The 12,886-nt window shown below is 45.0% G+C and overlaps 1 long non-coding RNA gene across 1 annotated transcript; it reads left to right on the top strand.

Annotated features, from left to right (window-relative positions):
• The first annotated feature begins 3,012 nt into the window (after positions 1-3,012).
• On the top strand, positions 3,013-12,607 carry LOC118239282. The gene is made up of 3 exons (XR_004771144.1): positions 3,013-3,158; positions 4,423-5,698; positions 11,686-12,607. It is a non-coding gene; the product is annotated as an uncharacterized LOC118239282 (long non-coding RNA).
• The last annotated feature ends 279 nt before the right edge of the window (positions 12,608-12,886 follow it).

Below are 12,886 nucleotides of genomic sequence, written 5' to 3'. Positions count from 1 at the left end.
GGGGACACGGAAATTTTGTTTGATATAAATGATCATAGAGAAGATACCAAATTGTTAGCAGTAGCTGGTGTTGCCTAAAGGCTAGACTGGTGTTAGGTAGTGGATTGCAGTTCTGTTTTAAACATTTCAGCACTGTCTAAACTGATAGGCACATGGGCACTAGGTTACTTGAATGAGTTAATTGGACAGAGGGAGGGAGGGAGGGAGGGAGGGAGGGAGGAGGGAGGGAGGGAGGGAGGGAGGGAGGGAGGGAGAGTAAGTCAGCCTCCCATTCAGCAAAGCATGAGTTCCAGGTCCTATGAAGGTCTAGCTTTATCCCCAGTGGCCTGGATTGGCTGTTCGGGCCCTCACCCCCTCACTAGAGCTCCCTCTCTCTGCTGCTTGGTTTCCTTCTGATGGAGGCAGCAAAGCTCTGAACAAGCACAAGTCCCACTCTGACATTAGGAGTGGCACCAAATCCACCAGTCTCCCTAAGCCTGCACATTGCTCCACTGTGAGGAGTGGATGAGATGAGGGCTCTTAGCATGGTGCCAGGCAGGCCAAGAAGACTCCCCTGTATTCCATTATCCCCTGATTTAGTGTGAAGCAAGGACTGGACCCCAGCCCAGCTGCCAATCTCCAACTGCTTTCTGTGAACTTCCCTCCTCACTGGCCCCACACTGGGCCTCATACTCAGGGATGGACCATCAGGAATGATGTCCCTTTTCCTACACCTTCTATCCTCCACAGTGACCAAGTTTGCCTGCTCCAAGACTGGGATGGTCAATTCAGTCAGGATGCTGTCAATTTCACACCTATGCACCAGGTGAGTGAGATTGATAGGTACAGAAACTGCTGCCCACAGAGAGGAGCTTTGGAGTAGATCTGGGGATAAGGTCGAAAGTAGAAGGCTGCCTCATCAGAGAGTTGCAGAGAAGCTGACCACAGACAGTTCTGAGAAGCCATGCTGGCCTAGGGAACAGCCACACCCTCAGAATGATGCCTGCCCTCCAGAGAACCCTCCTCTCTCATGTAGCTGGCCATTCTCTCCATACCTCCTCCAGACCCTGAGCAGGCCTGGCCTCATCAGAAGACCCTCTTACCCAGAGGACTCTGGTCCACACTCAGCACAAAGCAGCAGTGACAGCAGGTTTGGCTGTGGTGTGTCTGGGACAACTGCCCTGCAGACCTTATGAACCCCACCCCTTCCTTTCTTGAAAATTCTTTGTTTTGAAGGTTTTGTTCACAGGGACGTTAAATTATCTAGGGAGAGAATTATGGGAGCAGCAGCTAAGGGCCTGGGGTCGGGGGGTGGCTGTACTGGGAGATAATGAGCCCCAGAACATGCCCCCAGTGAAGGTTTATTTGTAGGTTTCTCTTTGTCCTGTTTCTACAGCCTTATTTAACAGACAACCATTCCCTGAAGTTCTTTCATTTTGGGGAACAATTGTTTTTCTTTTGAGACTCACATATCCCATATTCAATCATACTGAATTTACTATATAACCCAGGATGACCTGTAACTTCTGGTCCTCTTGCCTCTAACTCCCAAGAGCTTGGACTGCAGGTGTGCATCACCACATGGATTTATGCACTGCTGAGGAAGAACTCTGAGGCTTCGGATGTGCTAGCTAAGCCTGTTGTTCTGGCAATCAAGCATGAGCTCTAAGGCTATATGTTTGGAGATGAGAAGCATCTGCAGTCAAAGCCATTGAGCCTGACAGGCATAACTTGGGCTAATGCCCTGACTATATAGGGCATGGCTTCTTTTGCTTAAGTGAAAGAGATGGACTGAGGCTGGCACAAGGGACAGAGCAGGACACCAGACACAGGCCAGAGAGCAAAGCTGCCTGAGGAGTCTCAATGGACACAATAGTCTGTGATTCACCAGAAGCTGGTGACTCAAAGTCTCAGAGACATTAGCTAATTGTGGAAGCGATTACAGGCAATCAGCGATGGGATCTCCCCCCCTCTCCAGGCCAATGTTACTCTTGGACATCAGCTGTCCCTAATGACAATCCCTTCCCTGGGTCATAGCAAACCAGAGGTATACATGTGGAAGCCGCTGCAGCTTTGAGATGTGGAAATCCATTGGTGACTGAATTCTGGGGAGCAGTCTTGACTTTTAAAAATACTCACACATTTGAAGAACAAGAGACCCCAAAATGACCATATACACAATACAACTATCATACAAGGAAAGACACCTGAGTAAAGGATAAGGATTGCCCATGGGCATTTTCCTACCAAAACAAGCAAGACTTGTGTGGTTGTTAAGTGGTGCCATAAGTATACACTTCTAAATGCTCTGCTGTTTGATATGCCTTGGTACCAGCTGCTCAGTATCATCAGGGTACCCAGCAGCCATGCAGGATCCCAGTCCAGCTCAGTGTTCCGAGGAGCACAGAACCAGAATCTCATTTTTCCAGGATGTGGGTGCTCTGCACGTTCACCAAAGCTAAGAAACACTGATCCGCAGTCATTTACCTTTGTGAATTAAAACTGTCTCCAAGGAACACCTAGTTACCTTATTTTTAGACATGGCTCTAGTCCAGATTGGCTTCGACATCTATTGCAGCCAAGGATGGTCCTGAACTTTTAATCCTCATGCATCAATTTCCTGAGTAGCTGGGAAGTCGAGACCGGCACCATCATACTTGGCTTACATGGTTCTGGGGATTGAACCCATAGCTTCATGCATAGTAGGCAAGCACGCTACCGAGTGAGCTACATCCTAGCCCAATCACTTTCAAAACTAAAAATCCTTTGAGGCTTTATGATTCATAAACCTGCAAAGCTCCCAGAATATAGCCATAACATGAAACCAAATCCTGCTTTCATAAAATTTATGTTCAACCAGGGAATAAAATTCTGTAGATAAGATAGTTAGACCCACGGTGATAGTGGGACAAAAACAGATGTGGTAGCATATTAAAGTGACAATGGTGGTCAGGAAAAAGTCCCCCTGAGAGACGCCGCCCTAACTGGCTCTGGCTCTTGAAGAATAGAAAGAACCTAGTCTCACAAAAAAACCTATAGCAAAGGTCCAGAGAACAGCCATTGCAAAGCCCCTGAGGGCAGCATGTGTGTTGCAGGCCTGAGGAACAGAAGAGTACGTGACTTCAGCATCGTGCAGAAGGAAAGTGGAGACAAAGGGTGAAGACAGGTTATACGCCATGGTGAGTAACTTAGATTTTATTCTAACTACAGGAAGTCATAATGAAGGAAGACACCAGAGAATTAGGGCCTGTTTTACATCTCCCCCAATGGCTTAAAACAGCACCAATTGGGTTGTTTTAAAAAAATCTGAAGGTCAGGTTGTAACCAGGACCCAACAGGACAGCTCCTCTCTATTTTACAGAATGTTAGTGATGACTCCCCTTCTGCACTTAGCTTCTCCTCACTCTACTTCTACCCAAACTTTGCAGGGCAGTTGGTGTGGAAAACAGGTTAGGTTCGATGAGGGGAGGCAATAAATAAATAAATAAATAAATAAATAAATAAATAAATAAATAAATCAGGGTTCTGGTTTGACATGCATTTTAAGAGTTCCCATAAACATTCCCTGCAAGATGAGATGTCATGGGACCAATCAGGAAATGGTTCTGTAACTCAGGGGGAAGGTGTGGACCTGAGAGGTCAGCACAAAGGAGGTTGGGTAAATTATTGGGGAGGAAGGAGGAGGCAGGTAGGTGACAGATGAAGGCCCCAGAGTCTTAGATCTTCAACACTTAGCTGGACCAACTCCCAGAGACAGATCCCCCAAAAGGTACATAGAAACTGCCAGTGCCAGCAAAAGAAAAAGGAAGTCAGCAGGAGGGGGCAGCAATGACAATAGCCATGAGAGGCAGTTTCCATAAAAGAGGACCGAGAGAGCAGTCAGTGGAGGGTCTTACTTGGGGTTTCCCCAGGATGGAGTTTTCCAGAACAGCACATTTGACTATGAAACACTCCCACATGGAGAGAGGTGACTGCAAGAAAGAAGGCTCTGAGTAGGACAGGACCTTGACACTGGCCTCTGATGGGGGCAGGGACAGCTGGGCAAGTGTAGAGCATAGGGGCACAGGGAAGAATGTGAGCAGCTCACCTGGCTTCCCATTGCCTTGGTGAAGCACTGGGTGAGGTCATCTATTGACCAGTGGCCAGGGAGAAGGAACATGTGAGGAAGATGTGATACCAGCTGCAGATACAGAGATGCAAAGAAGCTGATATGGTGGGAAATCAAATAACCCGATGTGTAGAGTTTCCCTCTTTTCCAGCCTTTGTATAATAAGCGCCAACAAGTAAAATGATTCAGTTATATTCTGGTCATATCACTGGCTTATCTGTTCCTCATAACAACTCAGGGAAGGCAAAGTGGAGACAATGACACTAGCCCCAAGGGACACATTGCTTGGACTTCTGGTCTCATTGGGACTGTCCTTTACCCCTCCCTCCCCCTAGGCTGCTCTCCTCACAGCCCCAAGAGCATTGCCAGATCAATGTCTTTGCCTTCTGGACTTGACACCAGGTCTCTGTACCCTGAACTCATCTTCACTGAGCCTTGCCTTTGCCCCTGGGAAATGCTCCCACCGCGGTTGGCCTCAGGCTGGGGCTGCTACGTCTCTCCTCTGAGCTTCCTATTCAATCAGTACATCGGAACATAGATCCATGATGAAAATGTCTGGTTTTAAGTCAAAACTCCAGTTCAAGTTCTGAGCGCACTTACGCTCTTGGCAAAATTACTTTCCACATCTGACCTCCATTTCTCCGTCTTCCCTACAGCGAGAGGAGGGATGGTGATAGCAACAGTAGTAGCGCTCCACAGAATTCTCATGAAGACAAAACATCCTTCTCAAAGCTCCTGGTCCACAGAAAACACTCCCCACACAGGAGCAGGTGTGTTATCAACAGTGTTGTTAACAGCAGAGAAGAACCAGTTTACAGTGAGGACTTGAGGTTCAACATTTAAAATCTAAGAACGCAGGTCAGGCATGGTGCCACACACCTGTAATCTCCGTACTGGAGAGGTTGTGGCAGGATGATTGCAAGATCAAGGCCAGCCTGAACTATAGAAAGAGACCTTAGCTCAATTTCTTTTTTAAATCTACAAACCCAGAGAAAGGTAACAGCACACTTTTATGACTACATAAGAAAAGCTGGAGTCACTGCAGTCCCCGAGGGGCAGAAGGGCTGGGGGGTTACTCAGTGGTCAGCATCACTGTGTGCATTTGTTAAAAGAACAAGTTGCTCCATCTCACAGCAGACATGCCTGCTAAGGGGAGAGAGCAGGCATTCAAGGAAACAGAATAGAATTCTGGGGCTGGTGAGACAGGCAAAGGAACCTGACATGCTGTTTGATCCCTGGGACCCACAGGCTCCAAGGACAGAGCTGACTATGGCAAGTTGTCTTCTGAAAACAATTCTGATGCTGAGCTGGGCTGGAGTGAAGATTTCCACAACAAAATAAAGATGATTGTGCACTCCCAACACTGAATCCCAGAAAAATCCATCAAATGCTGTAAAGGAGACGACAGAAGAAAAGACATTAAGAATGACTAAAATCAAGAAGTGCCGGTTTCCTGATCCTGAGTTAGCCAAGAGAAGACACAAATCAAATCCAGGGAGATGCAGGGGAGGCCCAATGTCTGACGATGCAAGGAACCCAGCAAAACAATCTCCTGGGACACAGGTAGAAGAGGCAGGGTCAGAAGCCAAAGCACATTTGTGCTGGAGCCAGGTACCAGCTATGTTCTCTTGAAAAGCAAATTTTCACTCTGTTTAATAGCCATAAAATAGTAATGTCTTTGCTTCAGCAAGTTTATTTTTATGTGACAATAACAAATATTAATAACAGTGAGGCAATAACCTAAAAGTGGGAAAGTAGTTATTGCAATATTTTCATAACAACGTAAGACTGGAAGCAGCCTGAAAACCTAAAGGTAAGGAAATGCTTATATGAACAGTGGATTTAGTTGATATAATATTATGCAGATGTAAAAGTTATTGAGAAGCAACATAGTAACATCACAGGAAAGAAAGGCCAAGGGTACGCCTAGCACATAAAATCAGACTTCAGCTGGGACAGAGCTACACATGGCTGTGCATAACTTAAGCACAGGAACAAGAGTTACAAGGACGCCTGGCTGAACAGAGGATAGCTCACCGGGAAGCAGGACTCCAGATGTCTTCTCTTTCTCATTTGTCTGACTGCTCCCATTGTGCTCTCATGAGTAACTGGGGGTGCAAAGCTCATGTCTCCTCTTGTGTCCCTTTTAGTAGGTTTGGTTCAGCTCGTACACTTTCAAGTGAACTTCCAATAGTGATTTGGTGTTCAGTTTTCCCTGCTAACACACCCTAGTCTTGGTGGCCTCTGGGTTGCCTTCCTCCTTGGCTCCCCAGATCATCTGTTCTCTATCTTTCTGGAGCCAACTAGGAAGGGTCCTCTTTAAACAAACAAGAATTACAAGGAAACAAAAACAAAGTAACAACAACAACAACAAAATGTTTCCTGTCCCTTGAACCTGTGATGGCCATTTTGATAAAGGTGCCAGTCTACAATTTCAAAGCTGGTCTGTCTCTCTGTGTCTCTGTCTCCTCCCCACTTTTTCATAGTTTCCTTGTTAGTGAAACTGGATCTTCTCTTATATATCTTCCTGCACCCTAGATTTTTCAGATTATTATTTCTTCTGTCTTCTATTATTTCCCATATACACTAGCATGACTGACAGACCAAATCTAGCCCATGGCCAGTCTTTATAAAGTTTTATTGAACACAGCCATTTTATTTGCATATTGTCTGTGGCTGCTTCCAAGCTATGGCAGCAGAACCTGTGATCCACAACACCCCAGATACTGTTATTGGGTGCTTTTGTGGAAGAAATTCATTTGATTCCTGATCTGAGCACTTGATTAAATTCAGCTTTAATCACCCCCCTGAACTTACATCACAGGTGGCATTTATGGACTTCCATGGAGAGTGAGTAATGACTGGCTATCTCCTCTTTTTTTGCAATGTTAGCAGCTATTATTACTTAGAACGGAGATCCATTAAGCCATTAGGGGTTGCCAAATGGTAACACTCTTACTCAGCCTGCCTGCTTAATTTATTAGTTATTATGCTTCTGCAAACAGAAACTTACTCTTACCTACTATTTAGTTACCTAGATCTAGTGTTCTTACAGAAATTTAAAAATAAAAGATAAAATGCTTAGTTCCTTTTATTTAAAATGCTGATTCTGCCCTTTAATTTAGTAGAGGTTTTTATTTTTTGTTGTTCATTTTGTTTTTGTTTTTGTTTTTGTTATTGGTGGTCTATCTGAGACAGGGTCCTACTATCCTAGAATGGCCTGGATCATCCCATTATCCTCCTGCCTCAACCTCCCAAATTCTGGGATTACAGGTGTATGCCATTACACACAGCTCTATTGACTAGTTTTCTAGGGAATAAATTGTTGTTTTCTTCTTTTATGTTTCATTGTGAACTTCTAGACTTTAGCCCATTGTTAACCTCACTTGAGCACATCCTTGGCCTGTTCAAATAAGCTGTGGTCCTTCTGCTATAACCTAATGCTCTTTGATGGCTTCCCTGCTAATCTAAAATGACAATGTTTTCTAGATCAGCATCCATCTGCTTATATGAAATTGGTCATATTGCTTTTAGATTTTTGTTTATTTGGATGTTTTGTTTTTTCAAATCTTCTGAGTTTATATTTGGACTGTACTTTGAAAACAGGGGTGACATCATCTTTGTCTGATTCCTCTCAGGGTAGGTAATGAAACTTGGCTTTTTAGGACACACATTTTCAATTCTACAGATCAACCTTGGTTAAGCAGATTAGAAGCCAACATATTTTCTCTACATCCTCCTACATTCCTCTTGCTGCCCTCTGGCCCTGTGACTGTTTCCAAAGGAAAACCCACAGTGCTCTAGGGTGGAGCATAATAGTCTCAAGTTGGGAGTCTCTGCTTCCCATCATATTGGCATCTGAACCTAGGCATCTGCAGATATTATACCCCGACTGCAGGTGCACAGGGCTTGCTCTCTCTCCTGACCCAAGCTACATCTCCACACCAAGGAATCACAGGTAGGGACGAATGTGTCCTACAGGTACCGAAATTTGAAGGTGCATATTGTTGGCTTTCTCCTGTTGAGAAAGAAAGGGAAAAGGGTGATGGAAAAGAAGTCCATCTTAGTGTACACAGACAGTACTGTGTCAACAAATCTGCTCCACTCATTTCAGCAGGAAAGGGACTTATTCTTCTGATTTCACAGCTCAGGGAACAGTTAAACAACCTGTCCAGAGTGGCATGGATAATAAGAGGCTGAACTAAAACCTATACCTAGGCCTTCCCCTTAAAGGATCTCTTTATAATGCACCTCCCAACCCTAGCCACCAATGCCAGTAAATACAGTAATACTAGATGCATTGGGGAAGTGCATCTCTGTATAAATAACCAAGAATAGCTGTGACAAAGTGTGATGACAGTAGTGTGTGTGGGCAAAGAACCAGGTGGCCTGCCCTGATCCTAAGGTTTGTGAGCAGGCTTCAGGAAAGGCTACCCGGAAGGAAAGAGGGAAGCTAAGTCCCAGGAGATTAGCTTGACTGAGGGACGGGGAGGACATAGAAAGAACGAATGTTTTCACCCCAAGACAGTATACAGAAAAGTCTCAAGACTTGAAAGGGTTTGAGGAACAGCCATCAAGTCTTTGCCAACTCTTCCCATGGAGGGGTAGAGCCTGTTTATCTTCCTCCAATCTAGGCTGGCCTTGTCACCACAAACACAGTAGAAGTGGTGTCTTGTGACTGCCAAGGTGGAGCCTTAACAGAGCCAAGGCTTTTGCTTTGGCACACTTAGAGAGTCCTCTAAGCATCCAGCCACATGCTATGAGAAGTCCAACCATGAGAGGAGGTCACCCGGTAGAGAAGGCGAGCACTCCATCGTGGCATGGTCCATTTTATATGCCAACTTGACTGGGTCATAGGCCCAGATATTTTATCAAACAAAAATCTAGGTGGTTCTTAAGAGTATTTTTAGATGAGATTAACATTTAAATTAGAAGGCTTGGGAAAGATTTCCTCCCCTGAGGTGAGTAGGTCTTATTCGATCAGTCAAGAGCTTGAAAGATCCAACACAGTTGGATCTTTCCTGAGTAAGAGGAAGCTCTCACGCCCTCACTGCATTGAGATAGGGACATGGACTTCATGTCCCCTGCTTTCAGACTCATCTGAAACATTGGCTCTTTCTTCCTAGGTCTTAAGTCTTCTAACCTTTAGAGGGAACTACACCATGAGTTCCTCTGTTTTCTCAGGTTCCCACATTAGACTAGTAATATCTACTGGCTCCCCTGGGTCTCAGCTGGCCAGTGTATTTTGTAGATCTTGGAGCTTTCCCACCTTCAGAATCCTATAAGCCAATTCTTCACTATAAATATTTCACATACATGGCCACTTGGTTCTGTTTCTCTGGAGAACCCTGGCTGATGTATCCTCTGAAAACCTACCTTAGTTGTACTCCTTGCTGCTAGCCACGTGGGCAAGTTGTCTTGTCTGGCAGAACTCTCTCATGGCTACAGTCCTAGCAAACATCACACAGGATGAAAGGGCCATGCAGCTGAGGACAGTCAACCCGCAGAATTGATGTTTGGGGGCGTATGGTGCAGCAATAGATAATGAAATGGGGGGGGGTGCTGGTGTGCTAGAGGAAAAGAAAGCCAGGTTAAGTGGAGCAGAAAGTAGAAGGAGGGATAGTGCGGGGCAGCAGAGGAGAGAGCTGGAGAAATGGGTGGTGCTAGCTCATGCCAGACATCGTCACCATGGAGGTTTGGGTTCAGATGCTAATGTTTCATTTGCCCCCAGTTTCCTGCTTTCTGTCTCTCCTTGTCTACTGTTCTGCTTTTAGCTTAAGATTCATTGTCACAGCATTGTGTTGTATTAAGCACCGAGAATCAACCAGTACCAATAACTGTGCATAAACTGTCATTACCACTGCTGTACACACTTTGGTGTGTTGTTTACACATGTGGAGAGGACATACATGCTCCCGTGTGCATGTAGAGGCTACTGGTCAACTTCAGGTGCCATTCCTTGGGAGCCATCTACCTTATTTTTTGAGACAGTGTTTCTCACTGGCTTGAAGTCACCGATAAGGCTAGGCTGGTCCAGCAAGTCTCTGTGGCCTTTCCGTCTCAGTCTCCCTGGCTTTGCGATTACAAGTGTGTGCCTCCACACCCAACTTTGTATATGGGTTCTGAGGACCAAACTCAGGTCTTCACAGCTATGCAGCAAACACTTTGTTTGTTGAGCTGCCTCCTCAGCACCAGAAATGAGCTCTTAAATCCCTAGACACCAAGAAAATGTGCAAAAGTGTAAACTTAGCGATTGCTATGGCTGGATTCTGACATCCCCCAAAGGCGCATGCTGGGGTCTGGCTCCCAGCTGATGGGATGGGCCTTTGTGAATGATGGGGTCTGAGGGGCTCTGACCCAGTGAGTGGATTAATCCCTTGAGTTCACAATATGCTGGTACTGAGGGCTGGAACCTAGTCAGGGGAAGTAGGAAGATATACCTCCTCCCTGGGACCTTCTTGTTTTTCCTCTCTGCTTCCTGCCACCTTAAGGTAAGCAGCTCTGCTCTGCCATGCACTGTCCTCCATGACACTCTGTCTCACCAAAGGCCAGAAATAAAGCAGCCAGCCAATAGTGGACAGAAACCTCTTAAAACTGTGAGTCAGAATGGATCTTTTCTCTTATAAGTAATTTTTCTCAGATAGTCGACACAATGTTATAAAAATGACTAACACGGGTTTCAAAACCATGCAGTCTACGATTTGCATGGAGGGAGAAATCTTCCAATTTGATCTCCATCCTTCCTTTCTATCTGGTTGGCCGATAGGAAAAGCCTAACATAAATTTTAAGTATAATGCTATCCTCTGAGTCTTTCCAGTTCTTGGTACTTGAAAAGGGAAACCTTTAGACTTAAAAAGGTTTAACCCCAATTATGCCTCAAATGCTTGGCTTTTATCATGGAAAGCCAGAGCTCCCCAGACTGCTCTCTACTGAAGCTCAAGCATTTGATGCTTCCTCTCTTTATGTGTCAGACAATGACTATGGAAAGCACTTGTAGAGGCTGCGGCAGTGAAGAGAAGAACAGGTGGTACTAACGGACTGAACAAAATCAAGTTCAGCAGCAGCAGCCAGTTATGTTCTATACTGTCTGATACAACACACCCTGTTACTATGCTCTATACTGCCTGATATAAAAATCCTATTACTATGCTCTACAGTATCTTATACAACACACCCTGTTACTATGCTCTATACTGTCTGATATAAAAATCCTATTACTATGCTCTACAGTATCTTATACAACACACCCTGTTACTATGCTCTATATTATCTGATACAAGTTATATGACACAGTGCACCTCACTGCTGCTGCTATCTACTTTGTTAGTACAAATACTATAACTACCACTGAGTTGGCTTACACAAGACCTGCACAAGATCAAGCTAGTCAATACTTCAAAGTAGTAGGAAAGAGGCTCACGAGACTCACTTCCTGCTGAGGAGCTATTGACAGTTGGTGACTTCTGGGGGAGAAAAAGTCAGTTTTCTTTAAGGGTGTAGTCTTTGTATCAATTGCTTTTCTATTACTGTGATGAAACACCATTGATGAAACACCAAGGCAACTTAGAGAAGGATTTGTTTGGGGCTTATGTTCCAGAAGGATAAGAGCCCATCACCATCCTGACAGGAAAGCATGGCAGCAGGCGGGTATGGCAATCAAACAGCAAGCTGAGAGCCGAGAGCTGAGAGCTCACATCTTAAACCACGGATGGGAAGCAGAGAGAACTTGAAGTGGTGAGAGTCTCTGAACTTGGAAAATCTGTCCCCAGTGATGTGCTTCCTTCAGCAAGGCCACACCTCCCAAGCCTCCCTAAGCAGTGCCAATAACCAAGTATTCAAAAGCCAAAGGCCATGGAGACATCTGTCATTCTAACCACAGTTCCTGATTAGTCAGCCATGTTCCAGTGATGGCTTCACACCTATTCGTACCGAGCAGCACAAATTAGATGGTATAAAAAAAAAAAATCTTTTAAGGACATGAAGCTGGGGAGAGGGTAAAGGGTGGATCTGGGAGAAGTTAGAGAGAGGACTGGGAATGAGTATGATCAAATATATTGTAAGCCTTATGAAATGCTCAAAGAATAACAATCATATTTTGAAGAAATGCTGGACCCCTGAAGGTTATGCTCACCTCCCATTTCTCAGTGTGCTCTTGATGCCAGCACAAGCTTCTTTCAGGTCACTTCACCCCAGTGTCTTCTAATCTGTCCTGATTTTGTTTTGAGTGCCATGTATACTGAACCTCTTTGAAAAGTTCTCCAGTTGTGAAAGTGGCCTATCACCCTGTGTGACAGACCTTTTCTTGGAGCTAAGTGCCTAACTTGGGGTGAAAAACAATCTCTGAAATTAAAACCAGCATGGCAGATGGCAGATACATTAATCCGTTGGGGCCAAATCTACTAGCTACCTATATACTATGTTGACATAAATTTGAAAGACTCAGACAATCTAAACAAGAAAGAATGCTGGCCTGAGTGTGTGTATGTGAGTGTATTGTGTGTGTGTGTGTGTGTGTGTGTGTGTGTGTGTGTGTGTTTAGAGAGACAGTGTGTGTGTGTGTGTGTGTGTGTGTGTGTGTGTGTTGTTTAGAGAGACAGTGTGTGTGTGTGTGTGTGTGTGTGTGTGTGTGTTTTAGAGAGACAGTGTGTGTGTGTGTGTGTGTGTGTGTGTGTGTGTGGAGAGACAGTGTGTGTGTGTGTGTGTGTGTGTGTGTGTTTAGAGAGACAGTGTGTGTGTGTGTGTGTGTGTGTGTGTGTGTGTGTGTGTGTGTGTGTGTGTGTGTGTGTGTGTGTGTGTGT

This window comes from Cricetulus griseus, chromosome 8, assembly GCF_003668045.3.
Source record: "Cricetulus griseus strain 17A/GY chromosome 8, alternate assembly CriGri-PICRH-1.0, whole genome shotgun sequence".
NCBI classification, from domain to species: Eukaryota; Metazoa; Chordata; class Mammalia; order Rodentia; family Cricetidae; genus Cricetulus; species Cricetulus griseus.
Note: the sequence above shows the minus strand (reverse complement) of the source record. Positions and strands in the feature narration are given on the sequence as shown.